Source organism: Saccopteryx leptura, chromosome 6 (genome assembly GCF_036850995.1).
Source record: "Saccopteryx leptura isolate mSacLep1 chromosome 6, mSacLep1_pri_phased_curated, whole genome shotgun sequence".
Lineage (NCBI taxonomy): Eukaryota > Metazoa > Chordata > Mammalia > Chiroptera > Emballonuridae > Saccopteryx > Saccopteryx leptura.
Genome location: NC_089508.1, coordinates 42,799,567 through 42,823,848, shown reverse-complemented (window position 1 = coordinate 42,823,848; position 24,282 = coordinate 42,799,567). Strand labels below are relative to the sequence as shown.

The following is a 24,282-nucleotide window of genomic DNA, read 5'->3' as shown; positions in this document are numbered from 1 at the left end:
CCCTTTCCCACATCCTCGCCAGCACTTATTCTGTGTTGTGTTGTTGATGAGCGCCATTCTGACTGGTGTGAGGTGATATCTCATTGTGGTTTTAATTTGCATTTCTCTAATGATTAGTGGTGTTGAGCTTTTTTTCATATGCCTATTGGCCATCTGTATGTCCTCTTTGGAGAAGTGTCTATTCATTCCTTTTGCCCATTTTTTGATTGAACTGTTTATCTTCCTGGTGTTGAGTTTTACAAGTTCTTTATAAATTTTGGTTATTAACCCCTTATCAGACATATTGTCGAATATGTTTTCCCATTGTGTGGTTTGCCTTTTTATTTTGTTTATATTGTCTTTAGCTGTGCAAAGCTTTTTAGTTTGATGTAGTCCCATTTGTTTATCCTGTCCTTTATTTCCCTTGCACATGGAGATACATCAGCAAGTATATTGCTGTGAGTGATGTCAGAGAGCTTATTGCCTATGTTTTCTTCTAGGATGCTTATGGTTTCATGACTTACATTTAAGTCTTTTATCCATTTTGAGTTTATTTTTGTGAATGGTGTAAGTTGGTGGTCTAGTTTCATTTTTTTGCAGGTAGCTGTCCAATTTTCCCAACACCACTTGTTAAAGAGACTGTCTACTCCATTGTATGCTTCTACCTCCTTTGTCAAATATTAGTTGTCCATAAAGGTGTGGGTTTATTTCTGGGTTCTCTGTTCTGTTCCATTGATCTATATGTCTGTTCTTATGCCAGTACCAAGCTGTTTTGAGTACAATGGCCTTGTAGTATAACTTGATGTCCGGAAGTGTGATACCACCCACTTTATTCTTCTTTTTCAAGATTGATAGCCATGTCATTTTAAGTAACAGAATGCTCGCCAATGTTTTCAAGTGGGAACCATAATAGCAAACAACTTACAGGGTTGTCATACAGCCTAATAGAGCATCAATTGTAGTAGATGATCACTAAATGATTGTGCTCCCTTCCCATCTTAAAGTGAGGGACCCATAACCAAAAGAGATAAAATATAGCTTTGGGGGTACTGTCCTTCTATTAATGGAATATATCAATGCCTTAACTGTAGGTAGCTGTTTTCTGCAGCTACGTTACACTGGTGACAAATGTTGTGTTTTATGGACGGAATTGTGCCCCTGAAAAATTCATATGTTGAAGCTCTTAGTCTCAATGTATTTAAATAAATAATTAAGGTAAATGAAACCATAGGGGTGGGGCCCCAGGTGATAGGACTGGTGTTTTTATGAGAAGAAGAGAGTCTATCTCCCTCTCTCTCTTTCTGTGCCACAGAGAAAAGGAAAGGAGAGAGTGCAATGAGAAGGTGGCCAGCTGCAAGCCAGGAGAAGAGGCTTCACCAGAAATTGAATTTGCTGGCACATCGATTATGGGCTTCTAGCCTCCAGAACTGTGAGAAAATAAATGTCTGTCACTTAAGCCACCTAGTCTGTGATATTTTATGATGGCAGCATAAGCACACTAATACATAAACCTGTGGGTCAAAATCTCTAATTCTCCCGCATTCATATGTTGCTGGTAAGCCATGTCTATTTAACATACCTAATGCTATGTGAGAAAGAGGAGGTGGAGAGACTTGCTCTTTGTGACAGCAAGTGCTCAGTACTACTTTTAAAATGATTCATGCATAATTATTTCAGCCAAAAGTAACAGAACCTTACCCAGTACATATATCAGCTTATCAAGTTCTAGTTGGTAGAATCAAAACAAGTACGAAAATTTGGAACCACATTTGATCATCTCTAGGCTTCTAGAACATCTCCATTTCCCTCTCTTTCTTTCCCTAAGGAGTAAGTGTAGCAGCCACCACTAAGCACCACACTATGTGTTCTGGATGAATTACCTGACTGAGTTTTGTGTCTGAGTTTCTAACTTCTAAAATGTACATGATAATAATAATAATCCCTACCTTATACGATTTAAAGAATAAGTAACTTGACTAAGATCACATAACTCATAAGCGGCAGAGTTCAGATTCAAGCTAGCTATAGAATCTTAAGCAAGTTATTTGACCTCTTTGTGACTCAGGTATTTTTTTTATTTATAAAACAAAGACAATAATAGTACTAACCACCTATAACTAGTATAAGGATTAAATTACTTAATATATGTGAAATGCTTATAGGTCACATATGATCCTTTAAATAACCAAATTGAGGCCTAGTCACAAGTCTCAGGATAGAATTTTGAGCTACATGAGAGCAGGGAATCATTCCTGTCTTATTCACTGGCCCAATCCCTGTTCTTAGTATTGTATCTGACACACCACAGTCATTCAATATTTGTTGAATGAGCCAAAGACAGGTGCCAAGTCTTTAGAAGTTGTGGAAGAAAGCTCAAGAATAGGCTATCAGAAACTGGGAAGGGTCTTGGAAAAGTTCATCCTATCTCCACCTATGTACGATGTCTCTAGTTTTTCTCATTTTTTAGTTTCTCTGTACAAGCCAAAACGTTTTCCCAAGAATTCCCCAAACCTCCCTTGAAAGCACGTGTCCCACTGCATTGTTGTCTGGTTCTGTTTTCTGTGTTGAATTGTAAATGCCATGAGGACTGGAGCCTTAACTTATCCTGCTCACCACTGGGTCTCCAGTGACCTGCACATAGTTGCTCAATAAATATTTGTGAAAGAAAGAAATGAAGGAAGGAATGAGGGGAGAGGAAGAGAAAGGGACCTAGAGAGAGAAAAAGGGAAGGAGGGAAACAATAAAGTGTCTCCAGGAAATTTTGCCCAGGTAGGGTGCTCTGGTGGGAAAAGCAAAGAAGGGAATGACATAGGGAACAGAGCAGTTAGTGCATAATCCACCTTGGCGGGGAGACTTGAAATCATTGCAAACAGCTACCTGTCCTTTTATAATCATCTCATTATCATGGGTTTCAGCACCTCATCGCCAATGTCTGACCTCCTTTTCATTCTGACCAAATGCACATGGAATATCATAACTACTCATGAGGACAGGGCTACAGGAGTGCAGAGGTGGAGGAGATGGCTGTGCCCTGGGATGCCCGAGGCAGTCTCCACAAAGAGGGCAGAAAACTAGCCCAGAGGTAATAACAAAGAGTGAGCGTGGATGAGGAAGCAGAGACCTCAACTGCCAGCCTCACAGGGCAACTTGATGGTTGTGAAAATGAAAATGAAATAAGGACGTTAATAATGGCCAGCATTGGACACTTATTTTGAGCTGGGAATTGGGCTGTTTAACCATACATTAACTTCTATTAATATACAGTATACTACATCTATAAGTATGTGTGGGTGTATATAACACAATTATTACTATCACTATTTTACAAAATGGAGCTGTATCAAAGGAGAGTGAGCTAATTTGCCGATGATCAATCAGTGTATACATAACAGAAACAGGATATGAGTATATACAGCCAGGACCCAGGCAGTGTGGCAGACAAAGGTGTACGTAGATTGTCCTGGAAGAGTAAATACTATGACACAGTTATGTTACAAAATAGGAAACTAGAATCTTCAAGGCCTCCAGGATCATATTGGGAAGCTGGGAGGAGCAGAAAGAGCTGCCCCCAGAAAACAGAGAGAAGGGGGAGGGGCCACAAGGGATGAACACTGATTGAATATTCACCTGACATTTGATCCCATGTTCCTTCCACTAAATTCTGACCTGCAATAGAACTCATTACTAGAATTCCCCTCCTTCTTTCAAGGTTGAAGGAATTTCTCAATTGTATGCTCACTGTCTAGAGAAAGAAAACAGGTAAAAGTAAGAAGGCAGTGTACAATTGTGGACCTGCCCAGAGACACTGTCCCATTGTCTCACCCAGCAGAGCGTGGAATGCGTGCAATAAGAAGTTTTAAGGACCAAGCTTCTTTTCCCTTGAATGTCTTTGGCTGGTCATAGCTTTGTTCAATGGCACAAGGTCCTGCTCTCTTCAAGAACAAACTTATGAATGTAACCAGATAGAATAACCTATGTGGACAGTGTTAAACTTTTGAGTGAGATTCATCTTCAAATAATCATAAAGCTTGTGGAATGGTGACATGGAGCATGGGGACAGGGAAGCCCGAGCAAGGATATGTAGTGGACCCCACGACATGCCAGCCCACGTCGTCCTTCAGGATGGGGAGAGTTGCTGGCTCACAGCCTTAGCTGGCAGTCCTCTCTGGGAATATCCCGGATGAAGGGAGCATCTTCCCATGGGGCAGTACATAGCCAGGGGCTGATGCTGTGAGGTTCAAAGGCCCTGCCCCATTGAGGCGCAACTCTGAAAGACCATCCTTGCTCCAGAGCATCCTGGAGGTCAACTGAGACCTTGACTGAGTCTACACTACATCCCAGCTTCTTCTTTCCCAACCCTTTCCCTTCCCTTCCACAGTTGTCGATCCCAAGAGCACTCCTAATAAACATCTTGCCTGCTAATCTTCATTTCAGATTCAGTTTCCCAGGGACCCCCACAAGCAACAGCTCTGATCAGGCTGTCTCTGGAGAAGATGTGCTCTAGTTGCCTCTCCACCCACTCACCCCCAGGAAAAAGTAATACATTGCTAAAGTATATTTCAGAAGAGAAATTTGAGAGCTGGGGGAAGCCTAATTGCTGACTTACCTCATTAGAAAATTATCTCACTTTCCTTTTTTCCATGTTTCTGGTTCTCATGCCAGATCATTCTCCTGCACTGTGAGTGGCTCAAGCATACCACCATCTTTGTTGCAGTCATGGTGCTTACTTACCAGAGATCATAAGTGCCTAATACCGGACCAAAGGCCTGCGCTCTCCTCTCACTCCTTAAATCCCAAATACATTCATGTCTTATTCCAGCCACTTTCCAGCAGTTCCTCACAAAGAAAGTATAGGCTAAACTGGTTTTGAAGTGAATCATATGATCATCATTTATGTAAGCCTTTAATCACTAGACCCAGACTTTCTATGCCACTAGCTTAGAGGCCTTGGAACAGAGATTAAGTATAACAAGTTGAATGGTGGCCTTAAAGACATATGCCCACATCCAAATTCCCAGAACCCTCTGAGTGCTACCTTATTTAGAAAAAGAATCCTAGATGTAACTAAACTAAATAAAGATCTTGAGATGAGATCATCCTGGATTACCAGGGTTGGCCTTAAATTCAATGACAAGTGTCCTCATAACAGACAAAAGAAGAAAAGACACAGAGAGACAGAAGAGGAGGCAATGGAGCTGTGGGGGCAGAGATGGGGATGGTGCCACTGGAACCCAGGGAGTGTTCGTGGCCACAGAAGCAGGAGGAGGCAAGGAACAAATTGCCCTCAGAGCCTTCAAAGGAAGTGCTGCCATTGATTTCAGACTTCTGACCTCCCGAACTATAAGACAATAAATTTACACCACCAAGTCTGTGGCACTTTGTAACAGTAGCCCTGGAAAACGAACACATTAGTTCTGGGAACTAGAAAACCTACAGATGTGGGTTCTATCATACTATATCATCTGTATGTTGGGACTTAGATCGTGGAGTGAGTTCTATTTCTACTATATGATCTGTATGTTGTGACTTAGATTTCAACACCAATGCCCAAATACCAACCACCCCAACTCCCCTTTTGCACATGACCTTGGCAGCGTGTTCATGGGTAGAGCTGTGAGAGCGCCCAGTAAGCTTGCAGCGGTGGCTTTGAACCTGTGGCCCAGCAGTGGCTGAGTCAGGGCCTGGAGAAAGGCCAGAGCACCCCCACCACCCAGAGACGGAGGTGGGGCTACATTTGGGTGACTTTTCCTACACTTAATTGATAATTCAACTGCTAAAAAAAATTTTAAAACCTCTCAAGGAAAGACAATGTTTTGCCTTCTAGGTATAGAAAGCAATGTTTAGCAATCATTGACCAACTTATATTTTATTTTATTATTTTTTTATAAAGATTTTTTTTATTTATTCATTATAGAGAGGAGAGAGAGAGAGAGAGAGAGAAGGGGGGGGAGGAGCAGGAAGCATCAACTCCCATATGTGCCTTGACCAGGCAAGCCCAGGGTTTTGAACCGGCAACCTCAGCGTTTCCAGGTTGACGCTTTATCCACTCACTGCGCCACCACAGGTCAGGCGACCAACTTATATTTTAGTTAAAAAAACAAATGTGACAATGTCTTGATGGCTCGGGGTCATATATCTTGTCGGAGCAGAGCCTGAAGTAGAAATCAGGAGCAGGAATGCTAGCCCAACATTCTCCCACCACATCCAACTAATGTATACTGTACTGGAATCGCTCTTTTTTTTTTTTTTTTTTTGGTCGTCTTAACATTTCTAAATTACTGGAAAGGCTCGCTTGTCTATATATTTCAAGTGAGCTATATAAAAGTAGATTGTGAGCAAAGTAGATTGTGAGTCTTAATCTTTAAGATACCTGTGTTTTGGACAGATACTTAGAATTCCAAACCAGTTTGCATCCCGGCGACATTCAGCTTGATGGAAACAGAAGCAAACAAACAAAAGGAAGGCTTAAGAACTGACCTCCCAGCTGCACACGAAAATGGCTTTGAGGCGGCGCACCCCAGCCAGGAAGAGCTACAGCGAAGCAGCGTGTCTACACCCTGCACATACATATTCAGACGCTTTGTCAAAAAAGCCCAGCACTGAAGCATTTCAATTAACAAAGTAGGATGGTTTACCTGATAAAATGCTCCCTGTGTGAGTGTAATTACATATTTATATCCCACAGAGATTTTTTAATTTCTGTTTGGTTTGTTTGCCTTGAAAGTGTTTGTCACTGGGAGTGTTCTTGATGTGCAATTTAAAGCAGTGTTGGCCAACTGTGTGGCTTGTTTTCATTTTAGATTCACAACATTTTGAAGATGATGCTTTCCCCCCATCTACACACAATATTGATACTTCCACAAGAAGACAATGCATCAAGGAATAGGAAACGCATTAAAGGAATACTGTCAAGTACCTGTCTTCTGGTTCTCCCTAGTAGCTTTCTCTTTTGTTACCCACCAGAAGCTACTAATGGAATCTGAAATACTTGAAAATATGTTTGTTCTCTTCCTTTGCAAGTTTACTTGTTTTCTGTCATCTGTTTATAAAGCTCTTCTTTCACCCCTACCCTATCAATATACATAGCAAATAAAGCTAAAGAAAAATCCGATGATCCTGTCTTTGGTCCCCACCCTTCCGTTCCCCAATGCAGACCTGGACTGCTGAGTAACTGGGGTTGTTTCCATTCCATCACTGAGCACACAGGGTCCTGGGTACCATGGCTTGGCTTTGGGTCTGCAGAGATAAGTGTTAGTCCCTGATCTCACAGGGCTGTGTGCTAGCAGAGTAGCCTGGCGTGGAGAGAAGCAGTTATACCCTAGAATAGCAAGTTCCGTAACCGGGATGTGCGCAGGGCACAGTGGGCGGCACCTTGGAGGTGGAAATTGATTCTGCCTGAGGCAGGCTTCACAGAGGAGGAGGTGGCTTTGCAGGTGGCTCTTAAAAAGATTGCCCTGCAGACCAATGGCTCAGACCAGAGATAAAGCCTGAAAAAGACCAGCATGGTCTCTGCGTTTGTTCTTCTGCAGACAGTAAGGAAGAGAACAAACAGACAAAAATAGTAGTTACTGCTTGGGATCAGTGTTCAGAAGGGAACAGTGACGGAGAGGGGATAGGGAAGGAAGCCCCTTCCTATGGGCTACTCCGGGAAGGCCTCTCTGAGGAGGTGACTTTTAAGTTGGGGCGTAAAGGATGACAAAAAGCTAAGGGAAGAGCTAGCGGCAGGCTGGGGAAGGGGTTGAGCAGGCAAGGAGTAGAACTGAGACTTGAAACTCATACTGCACCATACTGACGCTCGCTGCATGCTGGGAGGACATAATTACCCACATTGTCACTCATACTCCATTCTTCTCCTATTCATTTTGCCCACACTGAGCCTTCATTTTAAGAATTGTAGCTAATATTTCTTAAAGAGAAATAAAACATCTGCATTCATTCTTTGTAAATATCCTATTGCCCCTAACACAACTGTTTAAGTTAGAAACCCATAGCCCTCCACAGCAATTAAAGTCCACGTTCTACGCGTATGCCCTTCCTCTGAATTCTCTCCGGCTCTGAATAGGATTTGCTGCACCAACTCCAATGTGAGGAAGTGCCCAGTGATCCACTGGGTATTGGGAACAGTCATCTTCAGGTCTCTCCTTTTGGTATGCAGGCTCTGACATCATTTTAAATGGTAGTGTGTAAAGTTCAAATGCTTGGGAAGTTTCCTGTATAAATCATTAAATAACAACAATAATAATCATTGCATATTTATTGCCTAGGCCACCTGGAATACAGTCCTGTTATTTTACTCAGTATTTAGGGAAATGCAAGGTTTTCATTTTCTCCTTTTTTGGAAGGCAGCATACAGCTGAGACTATTAAAGAAAATGCAAATCTCCTGGCTGTTTGGGAAGGCTCCAAAAAGAGTGAAAATGAGCAGTTGTTACCAGCAGTGTTTGGATGAAAATGTAAAATCTTTGTCTTTAAAGATGTTTGTTTAACTGAGGAGAGTTTGCACAGCTTGTGGAAAATTATAGTGAAAGAAGCTATATCTTGCTTCTACCATTATCCATTTCTCCACTGTCCCATTGTCCCCATTGTAGTCTGCTGGGGCATTAGTGATGCTTAAAAAGATCAGAAAGAAATATCAATATTTTCTGTTAAGACGGAGAAGAAAGCAATTAGGTCAAAGTGAGGAATTCGTGTTTCTCCAGGTACAGACACATTGAGGATAATTTCATCTAAAATAAGTTTGTTCATCAGATTGATGCTCTGCTATCTCCTAGCCCATTGCTAATGAACAGGACAAAGAATATTTTAGAAGTTCCTAAAACTATTGACCCTTTGACAAGCACTGTACCCTATAAATGCTCTCTATAAATGCTCAGTAAATATTTGTTGACCAAATTTTAAAAAGTGAATGCTAATAGAAATTAGTGATCAATTGATTTATTCAAATTCTTTTTGGGAAAAAACTCCACTTGAAGCAGAGGTAAGGTAATGAATGTCTAGGTTTCTTTGAAACGTCTCTTAACTCCTCCGTCCCAAATGCTTTTCTTACAATCAGCCAGCCCTGGAAACAGGCATCACCGTCTATGCCAGTTAATAATGGGTGAGCCCAGTATACCGAAATGATCGCTTTGTCTCAGGTTGCTAGAGACTAAATCATATTACCTCTATTAACACTTTCTTAGTCTCATATTAATATAGAAACTATAAATCCTAGAAAAGCATATCTACTTCTTATCATATTGCAATGATAATGTGGCCAAAAGGAAAGTTACAAAAATTAGCAGATCAGTCTGCTGGCCGCTGTTTATGAGGCCTGTGGTGGTTCCTAAGCCAGATATGGATTTCATGTAGGGAAGCTCTTTTAAAAAGTGCATGATTCTTTGACTCACCCTCAAAAAAAAAAAAAAAAAAAAAAAAAAAACCACAAAAAAAACCCACAAAACAACAACAAAAAAACCCAGAACAAAAATTTGATTGAATCTTGGTGAGACCCTGAGGACCTAAATTAAAACAAACAAACAAATAAAAGAGAAACTTTGTCCTTTGGGATTAGCAATGTCTGGGAACGATTTCTTCACATTGCAACAGTGCAGTCCTGAAGAAGCATTCAATCACGTGCAACATTTCGATGGCAAACATGACTACAGGAGAAATGGGTGTGTTATAGAGAATATAGCTGGTCTCTTGTGAAGCAGACAGTGCGCTGACTAAGACACTGATGATGAGATTCTAGGTCTTACTCACTTTATGTTGATTGTTCTGCAATGGCCTGGAAAACAACTGGAATGTTTTGAAATAAGCACCTTTCTACTCTATCAAGGTCAAACCTTTCACTTGATGTCGTTAACTAACCATGTAAAATACAGTATTACATCAGCAAGGCTACAGGCACTTAGAGATATATTCACATTTGCATAATGTCCTCTGTAAGTTAGTCTTTGGTCCTTAAGGGTGTTTAGAATAACTGTGTGCAAGAATATATTTAATCCAATCTCATTTTAGCTTTTGCTCTTTTAAGATTTCAAAATTAATAAATCCTCCTGATACTCCAAATTACCATGAGCTTTTATAAGCATAACTTTGTAACTTTAACCCATTTATGAACATACCCCACAGGCAAATGTACTAATGAATAAGAAATAACATTAGAAGTTTAAAAGATGGTCTCTTTATGAAGTAATGTAAGAAAATCCTGTTAGCTGGATCAAGTACAAAAGTGCGATTTCTTAAAAAATAGAAAATCCATCACAAAATTACATGTAATTACAATAACCAAAGGACAGAAAGGAAGAAGAGTTGAAGCACCATGCATTATTTAACTTAGTACATGTTATCGCTTGCTTGCATATGGATGAAAGCAGGAAGAAAGGAACCCCACAAACGCTCTGCCTGTGGCCAAAGAAATTGTGTTATTTTGTACCTGACTTCCTGGTATGCGAATTCTTGACCAAAGCAATCAACACACCTGACTGGTAGACTGGGCTCCAAGCTCCTTCAGTCACTACCTGCTGGCTACCCCCTCCCCTCCTTTTGCACTTTTCTTACTGCCGACCTCGTTATGATGTTACATCACACTATAAAGAGATGCTAAAATCAGCTTTACCTCTCCTTTGGCGGGACAGCAAAATGATGAGCCATATATGATCGTTATAAGCATACTTACATGTGAATGTCTACCTTTCAAACTATTTTGTAGTGACTTTGTTTATGGCAAAAATGTTATATTGCAAAAAAGGTATATTCCGCATACCTTCTAGTTTGCTGATTAGAAAGGGGAACAATCACTCCCCGATGTCACACAGCTCGTCCCCACCCCAAGCAGAAAATAGAGTCTAGATCAGGGGTCCCCAAACTACGGCCCGCGGGCCGCATGCGGCCCCCTGAGGCCATTTATCCAGCCCCCACCGCACTTCCGGAAGGGGCACCTCTTTCATTGGTGGTCAGTGAGAGGAGCATAGTTCCCATTGAAATACTGGTCAGTTTGTTGATTTAAATTTACTCGTTCTTTATTTTAAATATTGTATTTGTTCCCGTTTTGTTTTTTTACTTTAAAATAAGATATGTGCAGTGTGCACAGGGATTTGTTCATATTTTTTTTATAGTCTGGCCCTCCAACAGTCTGAGGGACAGTGAACTGGCCCCCTCTGTAAAAAGTTTGGGGACCCCTGGTCTAGATTCACCGAGATTCCAATCTTCTGTGGTTCACTGAAGTGATACCCAAAAAGAGGATGAAGTGTTGCCATAAAGAATTGGAAAGGAAGACGATGAAGAGTAAGGCATGCTATTACTAGATAAGACCTGAACACAGAACAAGAGTCCAACATACGGACCATCGGAGTCTGCTTGTAGAATAGAACGTAGTGTGTCTGTGGCTGAGCTCACCAGGATTGGCCTGGCCCTGGGGGGAGGGTAGAGAAGCAGCAATCCAGTGGAAGTTTCCAGATGGGAAAAGTGGAGGCTGACCTCTGCGTTTCTGGAACAGGCCCTCTGTTACTTTGCTAACAACCTTCCTGGAAACTACTGTGGCAACCAAAAGTTTTTGTAATCCTCACATTTTCAGAAAACTGAAACATGAGCAAAAACTTATGTTCAAAAGTTAACCGCAGACTTAACTTACATGGTGAAAATTAGGAATAACTTAAATATCCAACAACTAGAAAACAGTTAAGAAAATTGTATATTTGTGTGACAAAATGTTTAATGCTGTGGGCAATTGCTTTCTCTATAATATTTAATGAAAAAAGCACATAAACTTATCCAATAGAATGATCCCCAACGAAATACATTAAAATGCTAATAGTAATTTTATCTGTGAATGGTAGGCTATGATTGGGTTTAGTCTTTTGACGTTTTAAATATTTTTTCCAGTTCTCTACAATGAGCAAGTATTACTTTTATAATCGGAAATACAGTAAACTTTAAAAAATTGCCAAACTGTTATTCTGTTATTGGAAAGATGAATTAGCATTGTCTGCTGAACAAGAGTATATGTAAGGATGTTCATTTTAACATTATTTGTAAAAGTGAAAAATTAGAGAAAACATAAATGTCTTCCAGCAGGAAATGGTCAAATAAACTAATAACAAAATTGCTATTATTATTATCATTGCTTTTACTATTAAATAAGTAACTTGTATTAGTCCTTACCATGTGCTAAATACAGTTCTAAGCATTTCAAATGTCTTGACCTTTACAATCCCCACCATAACTCTTTAAAATACATACTAGTAGTCTCATTAATTGGATTATAGTCATATATTATATATTATGTTCAGCTTCTTTTTTTCCTCAGAGGAGAGAGCACACATAGTTCCTCACTACCACAAATTATGCAGTCAGTTTCCCACATTTGGGGAAATCGCAGGGTCAGCACACCCAGAGTGTACTGGATAAGCGTCACCCTGGGAGAACCACCTTCCTCGTCGTCATGGGATCTCCCGGCCAGGTAAGTATTACTATGTCCAGCTTTTAAAGAACGAGATAGTCTGATGTGCTGCCATGGAAAGAGGTCCATGATATATTGTTATGCCAATGAAGAAAATCATAAAAGAGAGTATTTAGGATGAGCATAGTATCTCTTTTTTGCTTTAAAAAAAAAAGATGTATGCAGAGATGTTTGTAAGCATTTGTACATAGAAAAGCTCTGAAACAACAAACTACACTCTCCTGGGGAATGAGAGTAGACGTGATAAAGAAAGTTTCACATTTTACTTCATAGACATCTAAAGTTTTTTTAAAAATAGGCCTGACCTGTGGTGGCGCAGTGGATAAAGTGTCGACCTGGAAATGCTGAGGTCGCCGGTTCTAAACCTTGGGCTTGCCTGGTCAAGGCACATATGGGAGTTGATGCTCCCAGCTCCTCCCCCCTTCTCTCTCTGTCTCTCCTCAGTCTGTCTCTCCCTCTCCTCTGTAAAAAAAAAAAAAAAAAGATTCTTTAAAGTTTTTTTAAAAATAAACATTTACTCTGGCAATTAAAATAATTACTCTTGTAATGAAAATATAATTATGGTTTTAAAAGAATAGAGAAGAATAAAATTACTATACTTTTATATAACTAATACATAGGAAGACAAATACAATCCAGCTGGAAAATGTCCACAAGCCATTTAACAGAAGTTGGTGTGTGTCAGCCGGAAAGTGCTGGTATCATCTTAGCCAAGATTATACTGATTAAAAAGTGAGGATGCGGCCCTGGCCTGTTGGCTCAGTGCTAGAGTATTGGCCTGGCGTGTGGAAGTCCCTGGTTCGATTCCCAGTCAGGGCACACAGGAGAAGTGCCCATCTGCTTTTCGACCCTTCACCCTCTCTTTCCTCTCTGTCTCTCTTCCCTCCTGCAGCCAAGGCTCCATTGGAGCAAGTTGGCCCCAGCACTGAGGATGGTTCCATGGCCTCCGCCTCAGGCGCGAGAATGACTCCCATTGCAGCGGAGCAACACCCCAGAAGGGCCGAGCATCGCCCCCTGCTGGGCATGTCGAGTGGATCCCAGTGGGGCGTATGCGGGAGTCTGACTGCCTCCCCGCTTCTAACTTTGGAAAAATACAAAAAAAAAAAAAAAAAGTGGGGATGCACGTGGGCAAACTTACTCAGAAAAAAACGAGAACTACAAGTTTTGGGGATACAAAGAGAACAGCTTGGTGAAACAAAGATTATTTAAGTAAACAAAGGACATCAATTTGATGAGGACATCAACAGTCTGTTTACATCTGGAAGTAAAAAATTACATGGTAGGTCACAGAATATTAGACAAATTAGACGGCTCAGATGGCTTGGCAAAGAGAAGAACTCATAGGTGGTTAGAACTATTTCAATATCAAGAGCTAAAATAACTAGAACCGGAACAAAGAAACGGAGAGGAAGAGACATATCAGAACAGTTTCACACTTAGACCCAGGCAAGAGGACTGGGATCTCAAGCTTTAGAAGGCTCCATATATCACAACATTTTAAAAATGATAAGTTTAGTAGAGCCATTGACATGTCCTTCTAAATCCAATACTCTGCGTTGGCATAGCACAGCACAACCCATAACTCTAAATACTCACTGTGCCGACTAATACGTCTTAGGTTCCAGTGAAATGCTTTTGTATCTTTCTTACCCTCAGCCCTTAGAACAAAATGCAGTGGTGTTCGGGCGCCTGTGTTCAATACCATGGAGGCTGTCAGTTCTGCTACTGCCTCCACTGGAAGCAGACACTGCTTTGGAGTACAGGAGTTTTAAGTTCAAGAACAGACAATAAGAGGATGGGAGGAGTCTGAAGAGGGTAAAAGGAGTCAAATATATGGTGATGGGAGAAGCCAAAACTTTGAGAGATGAGCACACAATGCAATACACAGATGATGTATTGTGTTATAGTATTGTACACTTGAAATTATATACTCTTATTAACCAGTTATCCCCTAAAATTTAATTTTAAAAAATGTAAATATAATAACAAGCAAATACAGTAAAATATTAATAATAGATAAACTTTAAAAAGGAGCAAACAGTAACTTATAAAACCCTTCCTCTCAGCTTAAACATAATAGATTGTTGCATTAAAAATATATATTTCCTAGGAAGTTGAACATCCATTATCTGACTTCCTTTTGTGTTCCAATTTGTGGTTTCAGAGTTCTTGTAAATTAGTGTATATTTTAAAACAATTGCACATAGAAATTTAAGACTAATTTGCAATATGAAACAATTCATATTGTTTTGAGGATCTATCAATAGATCAGGGGTCCCCAAACTTTTTACACAGGGGGCCAGTTCACTGTCCCTCAGACCATTGGAGGGCTGGACTATAAAAAAAACCATGAACAAATCCCTATGCACACTGCACATGTCTTATTATAAAGTAAAAAACAAAACGGGAACAAATACAATATTTAAAATAAAGAACAAGTAAATTTAAATCAACAAACTGACCAGTATTTCAATGGGAACTATGGGCCTGCTTTTGGCTAATGAGATGGTCAATGTCCGGTTCCATATTTGTCACTGCTAGCCGTAACAAGTGATATGGCATGCTTCTGGAGCTGTGACGTGTACGTGCTGTGTCACCGGAAGTAGTACTGTACGTGAGCGCTGCCGCTCTTTGTGGCACCACCACATACAGTACTGACCACCAATGAAAGAGGTGCCCCTTCTGGAAGTGCAGCGGGGGCTGGATAAATGGCTTCAGGGGGCCACATGTGGCCCGCGGGCCGTAGTTTGGGGACCCCTGATCTAGGTATATGTATGCAATAAAAATTTTTCACTACTGTTATTAGTTTCATTTTGACAAAAATAGTTAATAAAGTTGAATTTACTTTAAAATTAAAAGGTTAGCTTTAGCTAAATAATTTTGTTTTAAATACTGAAATTTATTATTTGTGTTTTATCTTTTAAATGAATAGCTAAGTTTAATATTTTCAAAGAAAACATTAGAAAATAAATTTTCAAATTAATTGTAATTTTTTAATATTTAATTTATATTTTTGCTGAAAATTACATTTTGTACACTTGAATACAATTGCATTCTATTTTTTAATCATTTAGATCATCCCTGTTAATAGAATACAAATTATGTGAAAATCTTGATTATAACAACATTATTGGTGATTTTTGCTGAAAAGACAAAAACATTTTATAAAATACATGCATAATAATTTGTGAAATGTGCATGTCTTTATTTTAGCACTCATCTAAACATTGTCAGCCCATCAACAATACACTCAGACATGTAAAATTATAGTAATTAAATTCGGTTGTCTTTGACATTTTGCCAACTTTCAGTCACATATAAACCATAGCTTTACTTATATTATTATATTGAATGATAATGAAGATATTATTTATGCAGGAAACATATTTTATTCCACAGTGTGTGATCTCAATTTTTTAGAACTTTTAAGTATTTAGATACAGTATATGTATGCCACTATTATTTTACTTTTCAAATGATAGGTGCATTTCCAGATTCCAGAAATATGGGAAGCAAAAAAAGAAAAAAAAATGGAAACATTAAGGATAAAAAGATTAGATTATGAATCTGTGGTCCCACTGACAAGAAAAGAGAAGTTGGATTGGGCAACTTGAATCCATCTGTCGTTTCTCAAAGCCTGGTGAATATGAGTAATGACAGTCAGTCATAACTTGAAGTCATAAACTGAGGCACTACAAATTCAGAATCAGTGCTATCAATCAGGAGTAAGAAGAGGATGACCTTGCCATCATCCCTCCAAGACCATAGAGCAATGACTGAAGTAAACACTCGTTAGATCAGCGGTTCTCAACCTGTGGGTCGTGACCCTGGCGGGGGTCGAACGACCAAAACACAGGGGTCGCCTAAAGCCATACAGGTTGAGAACCGCTGCATTAGATGGAATCGTAGTTACATATTTCTATTATGGGCAATTCCAGCGTGGTTCTTCAACTGAGATTTCAGAAACAGAGGCATTATTTCAGAATTTCTATATCACAGTATGGCATTACCAGAAGCGAATTTTATTAAATGAAGTCTCTAAATCTTTTCTCTTACAGTTCTCCGAAGATCACTTTCTTTGCTCTTAAGTGATCATTATGTGGGCTCAGCTGATTTCATCCTCATGTTCCTTATATTTATAATGAGGCTATCTTTTCCTCTTAGTTTACCTGAGAGCAAGGGACTAACCACTGTCTACTTGGTCTCAGATCTATCTATGGCTAGACTGGTCACTTTTTGATTGCATCGGCTCAGGAACAGTAGAGACTGTTCGCTGTGCTGTCCTCCCAAACCCATCTATTGGATTGCTATACCCACTGGCGGCTATGAGAGTGACTTCCTAGTGACACAGAGGCTTAGAAAAAGAAAGAGAAATAACAGCTGATGCCAACCCAAGAAGACCTAGAAATAACACAACTGAAAATTGGAAGCAGACAACACCAAGCCTAGACTCAACCAGCCCTACAAACAACACACCCAAACACACAGACATAATGAGAAGACAGAGAAGTGCAATCCAAATGAAACCACAAGAGAAACCTCCAGAAGAGAAACTGAATGATATGGAAATAACCAAACTTTCAGATGCAGAGTTTAAAATAATGATTGTTAGAATGCTTAGGGATCTTAGAACAACAATGGATGGTCATTACGAACACCTAAATAAAGAGATAGCAAGTATAAAAAAGGACATTGAAATATTAAAAAAGAATCAGTCGGAGGTGACAAATACAATATCAGAAATGAAGACCACAATGGAAGGAATTAAAAGTGGGATGGATGAAGCTGAGGATCAAATCAGTGAGTTGGAAGACAAGATAAACAAAGGCATGGAAGCAGAGCAGAGTAAAGAAAAAAAATAAGACTGGCCACTTTTTCATTCTCATCACATTTACCACCCAGGTTGTCACAGCCAATGACTGTGGTGGCTGCACACTGACTATTTTCATGCCCTCAGTCCTGCTGGTCTGACTGATCCTCATCTCCTTAGGCTTTGTCCTACATGAGGTGGGGCTGGATAGATTGGGCAGGACCCTAGCAAAGAACCATAAGGAAGACTACTTCTATCCATACAGAGAACTTAGCTTTTTCCTTTCTTTCAGATCTCTCTGTCCCAGCTACCTCCACTCAAGTCTTCAGGAACCTTTCATGGTCAAAACAACATTTTCTCCATCTCTGACCCACCAACACAGGCCAGTCTTTTAATACTTTTTAATCTTTTAAGAGACTGTTCTTTTCTTTATATAAGCTTAAGATATAATATCTCTAACTCCTACTCACATTTAGTTTATATTGTTTTTTAAATTCAGTTCAAAACAATTGGGTGGTGGGAGGAAACAAAAATGATATACATCAAAGTATTCCCATGTTCAAATGACCCATTTCTGGGATAAGGCATATTATTAACATGAGTAATCCCAGTCCCCACCCCAATCTTATCGGTACACACATTTTACTGCCCTCATGGCTAAAAGAATGTTGGCCACTTCGTCCCACTCTCTTATTTTCTAAGCCTATCTTGGCCTTTTCCAAACAAGTTTGGGATTTTTGTGAGACATAATTCATGGAGTGAGTAGACAGAAAAAGGACCCCAAAGAAAGAGGAAAGTGGTAAAGAATCTTGCTAGCTGGGCCACTTCCATTGCTTTCCTTTGTTGAAGAAAATCTAGGCGATGGGTAAAGCTAAAAGAAATATTTTTAAAAACAACACAAATGATTAAATATTCTACACAGATTTTTAAATATTCTAAAAAACAGAGAAAAAGAAAGGGGGGGCAGAGATAAAATACAATGGTAGAATGTGTCTAGAAATTATTTCTGAGGTGGAAAAGTGGAAGAGGGGACTTCAGTCACTGAGGGATATGAAATATACCCCGCACATGTTTCTGAAGTGATGCCAGTAAGAATTAGAATTCCTTTTATTTCTTTTGGTTGCTGGACTGTAGAATATAACTCCTCACAGAGAATGGGCTACCTGGGCCCATTCTTTCTTTTTTTTTCCATTCTATTGAGAGATAATTGACATATAACCCTCTTTTAGTTTAAGGTGTACAGCACAATCACTTGATTTACATACAATACAAAATGATTGCCACAATAAGTTTAGTTAACAGCCATCACTTCCCACAGTTACAAAGGAAGAAAAAATGATATTTTTCTTTTGATGAGAACTTTCAAGATCTACTCCCTTTGCAATTTTTATATACACTGTGCAGCAATGCTAACTGTGATCATCACCTTGTACCTTACATCCCTAGTACTTACTTTATAACTGAAAGTTTCTACTCTTGACCACCTTCTTCTGATCCCCCCCACCTCTGATATCTACAAATCTGATCTCTTTTTCTATAAGTTTGGTTTTTGAGTTCTATTTTTAAATTACACCTATAAATAAGATCATGCAGTATTTGTCTTTCTTTATCTGACATATTTTATTTATCATAATGCCCTCAAAGTCCAGCCATGTTGCAAACAGAATAATTTCCTTTTTTTATGGCTGAATAATATTCTCTCTCTCCTTTTCTCTCACTATATATATCTTTATACCTTCATTAATAGACACTTAAGTTGTTTCTATGTCTTGGCTACTGTACAAATTAATACTTAACTTACCTAATTACATAAGCCTCTGGTGGAAAGATCTTATAAACTCCCTTTTAACATTCCACAGAGTTAGTGTTCCCCAAACAGAGTAAAGAACAGGGGGAAAGTCATTGAAATATGTTCAGGCAACAATGAAAATTCTGCTTAATCTAGAGACGGGCCCCTGACAACTCAGATGGACTCAACAATTCCCCTTGACATGCTTTCCTTCTTTCTCACTCTTAGGAATTTTTCACAGTCAGCTGCCACCACTGGTCAGGTGGTCTGAACATTCTTTTTTCTCTTTATATATTTTTTTAATTTAGGAATTAAGTTTAATGGGGTGACATTGATCAATAAGAGTACCTGGGTTTCAGGTGAACATCTCCATAACATTTGAACTGTTAATTGCAGTTTTCTGGTGTGTTTATCTGTTTCACAGTAAAAATGGTTAAAAATTATTAAAAGCAAAAAAAAAAAAAAGTATTTTAAAAAATTTTAACCTTTCATTGTTCATTAATAATTAGAAGTTAAATTTAAATACTGGTGAAAATTAAAGAGCTTCTTTACTCTTTTTGATAATCTGAGAGTCAGGGGATCAACTTCAAAATTTGGAAACACTTAGGTTTTCACATTCACTGTTCCTCTCACTCAGTTGCGAACGCTCAGGAAAGATGGGCTCATTTAAAAACTACGATTTACATATTTAGAATCTAGAAAAAGCCTGGCAATACTTTATCAAATGCTACCCAGCCCTATTTTTTCTCACATTACTATTGAAATACATACGTATTTTAAACTAAATAACATGATCTGGATATTTGTTTATAACTCTGCCAGATTCATTGTTTCAAGAAGTGTGGATTTCCATCTGTCAGAGTTTGCAATCAGATTCCAAAATAGTGGCCTACCTCTGAACAAGAACCCTTGGAAATTGTTAAGCCCCATTTTCATGAGGATATAATCCATCTCTAGACACAGCTACTGTTTAAATATGCCAGATTTGGGGATCAAATCTCTTTTGGTCTGTGAAGAGGGTTGAAAGTTTAATCAACTATTTTCTAGCTCATAGAATCCCATATGGTGTTGGGTCATTTTGAACATGGGAATACTTTGACGTCGCACATCACTCTTGTTTCTCCCCCTAGAGGAAAGCTACAACACCTTCTATTTAAGGAGCTGTGCTGGATGGAAGCGACTCCCAAGAGCCCGTTGATATCTGCTGGCAAAGCCACCCGAGCAAGTCACGCGTGAGTAGTTTCCTTGCTAATGTCTTGGCATGTCATGGTTATGCACTAAGTCTTTGTCAGGAATAGACCTGTTGCCAATGTTTGTTGTTCATGCCTGTTGTTATTAATTTTCTTTTTTCTCCTCCCCTATAGCAAACATGATAAGGAGAACAAGCCAGGAAGCTGAAGGGTGCTGTCCTTCCCCCCTTGGCTTGCAAGAGCAAAGGGAGATGGGATGCAGGACAGGGTGAGCGACCTCAAAAAAGAAAGTTCATTGGTATGGATTCCTGAATCTAAAGCGGTTGTATGGCACTTTAGTTGCACATTGAAATCACTCAGGGAAATCTGAAAAGACTGATGTCTGGACCCTTCTCTCATCCTTCAGTGTGTCTGGGAGAACATGAGAGTATAAGTTCATGAGGTAATGCGATGTGATGTCAAGGTTGAGAACCTCTGCTATAGACTCGGTGAACCATCAAGGTGACAAGCTGCTCTTTAACCATTTCTCATCATTGAAGTGTACCTTCTCAGGCACCATGGGGCCATGTTACATCCACACAGGACACGCAAGCCCAGTGAGTCTTACCCTTTCCTTTGAGGCAGCTATGCTGGGACAGGAAGAGTACTGGATCTGGGTCCAAGAACTAGACTCTTCTGTTCAAAGTCAAATAAACTAAGGCTCATGAACAAACTAAGGCATCACTCTGAGTCTCCTTTTTCTAAGATACTGGACTCAGGAAAATTCAGTGACCACTATGAGTATCCCTAACTCAGTTTCAAGCATATGACAATACATAACAAGCATTCTTGTCTTGGTTTCTGTTGGGATATATATATATATATATATATATATATATATATATATATATGCACTGTACCCCAAAGGGATAAAGTGATTGCCTTGAGCTCTTTCTATTACATCTCAGACAATCAGATTTTTTGTTTGGGTGTAGATTTTCTTAATAATTGGATCAATTGAAACAAACTTATATACTTACAAATGTGGCTCACGAGGCTCTACAGTCCAGGAGCAAACAGATATGTCAGTGCTGCCTCAGGATTTCTAGGGCTTGAACTGCTCACGAAATCATAGCTCTGAAAATATTTCACTTTGGAGGTTGTAGGCAATCTATATACACCTTCTTCCCTATTTCTTCCATCAACAAAATGGAAAAATTCCACCGAAGATTAATTCTTGCCTGCATGGCACTTTCAAAATTAAAATGCACTACATGCAAAAAGTAAAGTATTAACCATAGGGAGGAACAGGGAAATCACCAAAGGAAGAGGTAATAACAAGTAAATCAGGCAGAAAGTAAGCCTTTGCTAAAAATGAACTACGTGATTGATATGAACTTAAATTTTCTGTCTCGATACTTGGAGTTTTTGCAGTTTACCTGATTGAGACTCAGCTAAAACTGAATTTACAGGCAAAGCTGCTGTGTCTCTATAAAGGGCAAACCCATTTTTTAAATTAGAAAAATCCAAAGTAACTTAATTCTTAGGTGAGCATTGGGGCACTTTTTCTTTCTCTCTCCCTGTCATCTCTGTCTTTCTCTCATTCTCATTTGTTGATCTTCACATTCAGACATGTCACAGTTGATGGTGATTTTTTTTTTTTTAAAAAAAAAAAATTATTAATTGATTTTAGAAATAGAGGAAGGGAGAGATAGAGAGAGACAGAAACATCGGTCTGTTTTCTGTATGTGCCCTGACTGGGGATCGAATCCTTAACCTTTGTATATAGGAATGATTCTTTAACCAACTAAGCTATACAGGCAGGGCACCGTCGATGGTGTTTTATGTCACACATTAGTACAGCTAAATATATACCCATGAAAAGAAACCTTTCTCTCCAGTACTGCCATAAGTGCTGAGGGGCCATAAAACATTTTGAAAGCAGAAAACACAGACAGGTGCCAATACAGACTCTTGTTCTTTACTACTACCCCCAAAAGATCCAAAGTTCCCCAAGTGTATCTTATTTGGTCAAATACATGTTAAACCCAGGTCCGTGTTTTCTTGAAAACTGCATCAGCAGCTAGGAGAATATTCTTTACTAGATTCATATAATGTCTGTCTTCCTTGAAATGCCTTCATTACCCCTTGGGACAACTACAATTCAGATTTCCATTAAGGTCCACGCCTAACTTCCTTCAAGAAACTTCTGCTGCTACATATTACACTGCAATAACTCCTCTCTAAATTTGTAAAGTAAAAAAAAAATTAAGAAAATAAAACACTAAAAGGCAAATTTAAACATGACAAAAGTAATGACTGGCTGCCATCGCCTGCCCAGCACCGTTCTCAAAGATGGCGGGTAGGAAGACTGGCTGTTCGGAAGAGCCTATGCAGGCAACCCATCAGGAAGCAGGAAGCCAAGGGTGGTCTCCATGTCCACAGTTCTCCCAGATCGAGCTCATGAAACAGGTGCCGACTATCTGGGGGATTACCGGAATTACTGTCCCTTTCCTGGAAGTCCCAGTAACCAGAGGGCCCAGAATCATTCCAGGTATATTTAAGCTGGAGTAGGCAACTGCCACTAGGTGGCACCAAACTGTGGCCAGGACCAGGCGGATTTAGATGGCACAGGCCCCTGGAACTCCCAGATGGCGAGTTGGGCAACCTCACCCTGGTCATTTCATTAATCTTGCATTATGATGCCAAGTTTTAAGCAAGTGAATTTTGGGGACCATGCCTCCCTCATCATGAAGAGAGCTATACTTAGTACTGCAGTCAATTTTATACAGTGTTATTTTTGAGTTTGTATTTTTCAACCCCCAGCCAAACTGCAAGCTCAGCAGGCAGAGGAGTCATGTTTTCTCTAGCTCTTGTATACCCCAGTGTGGTATGGAGGAGGGGGAAATGTTCAACCACTTCCGGTTTTATTGTACTGTTGAAGCTTTAGTAGAGTATGGATTGTCTTAATATGCATTTCTGTAACTTCCTGGATACAAACCTGTCTACCCTCAACACCCCTCCCCATTGTACACTCTCACATTTGCAGCGGGCTTTCCCATTTGGCTTTATCGTTGGCCACACTCTCAGGATGCAATCGGTTCAATCCCTTATCAGAGAAGTAAACAAAAGAACAAAACATCTTTATTCAAAATACCTCTGTGATTCCATTGCTTCGTAATAAACACAACTTTCTACTTTTCCTGATATTCTGGTTGTGTGCCTAGCTACTTAGCCAACCTCTGTTTGTTTTTCTCATCTATGCTAAGTGACTGGGGAAAATAGAAAGCACGCGCGCGCACACACACACACACACACACATACACACACACTAGTGGTGTGCCGCTCTCAGGAGGAGCCACCAGCATAAAAGTCTGGAATGTGCTTGGCTTTGCACCCATCACAGCAAGGCATTAGAAATACTGGATTTAGTGTTGTGCGTCCACAGATATAAAATTAGGCCGACAGAAGTCTGGATCTGGGCCTCACTCCATACTGCTAACTTGTAGAGCAGTGGTAGCCAAAAGGGTTTGGAACGGTTGTCTCTCTACAGATGCTGCCATTCATTTCTGTGGGAACAGGACCACTTACATCTAATTACAGTTTCTGCTTAAATTAACAGGACAGATATGACAGCAAAAACTTCTTCAGACTAACTGGTGAGGAGACCTTTAGCTGACACAGCTTATGAAGTAGTTGGCTTGCAGCAAAGTAATGTCAATTTTAAAAAGTAATTTAGAATTCATATGGTTCCATCCAGCAATTTGTGGCAGCCAGCGAAAAATACGTGGGGTGGGGGGTGGGGGACCAGCCGAGTGGGCAGGCAGGAGCATACACCATTTTAGAGAGAAGAATAGATTATCTTACAGAGTCAACAATTTTAGCGAGATTAGGTTATTTTACACAGAACCATTACGCAGCTAATAAGCCTGGAGCCAACGTTTGAACCCTGACGGTTGAAATTCAGAGTCTTTTTCTTTTAACTGCCTCCAAGGATATCCAGTGCCCTAGCACACACTGAAGTGCTACTTTATCAAATAATTAAAGGAGACTCTGTGCTTAATACTGGTTTGATGACAGTACTACTGGCCTCC

The 24,282-nt window shown here is 39.7% G+C and overlaps 1 non-coding gene across 1 annotated transcript; it reads right to left on the bottom strand.

The window, feature by feature from the left end:
• Positions 1 to 12,264: 12,264 nt before the first annotated feature.
• On the bottom strand, positions 12,265 to 12,428 carry LOC136377688 (U1 spliceosomal RNA). The gene has a single exon (XR_010746365.1). It is a non-coding gene; the product is annotated as a U1 spliceosomal RNA (small nuclear RNA).
• Positions 12,429 to 24,282: the final 11,854 nt, after the last annotated feature.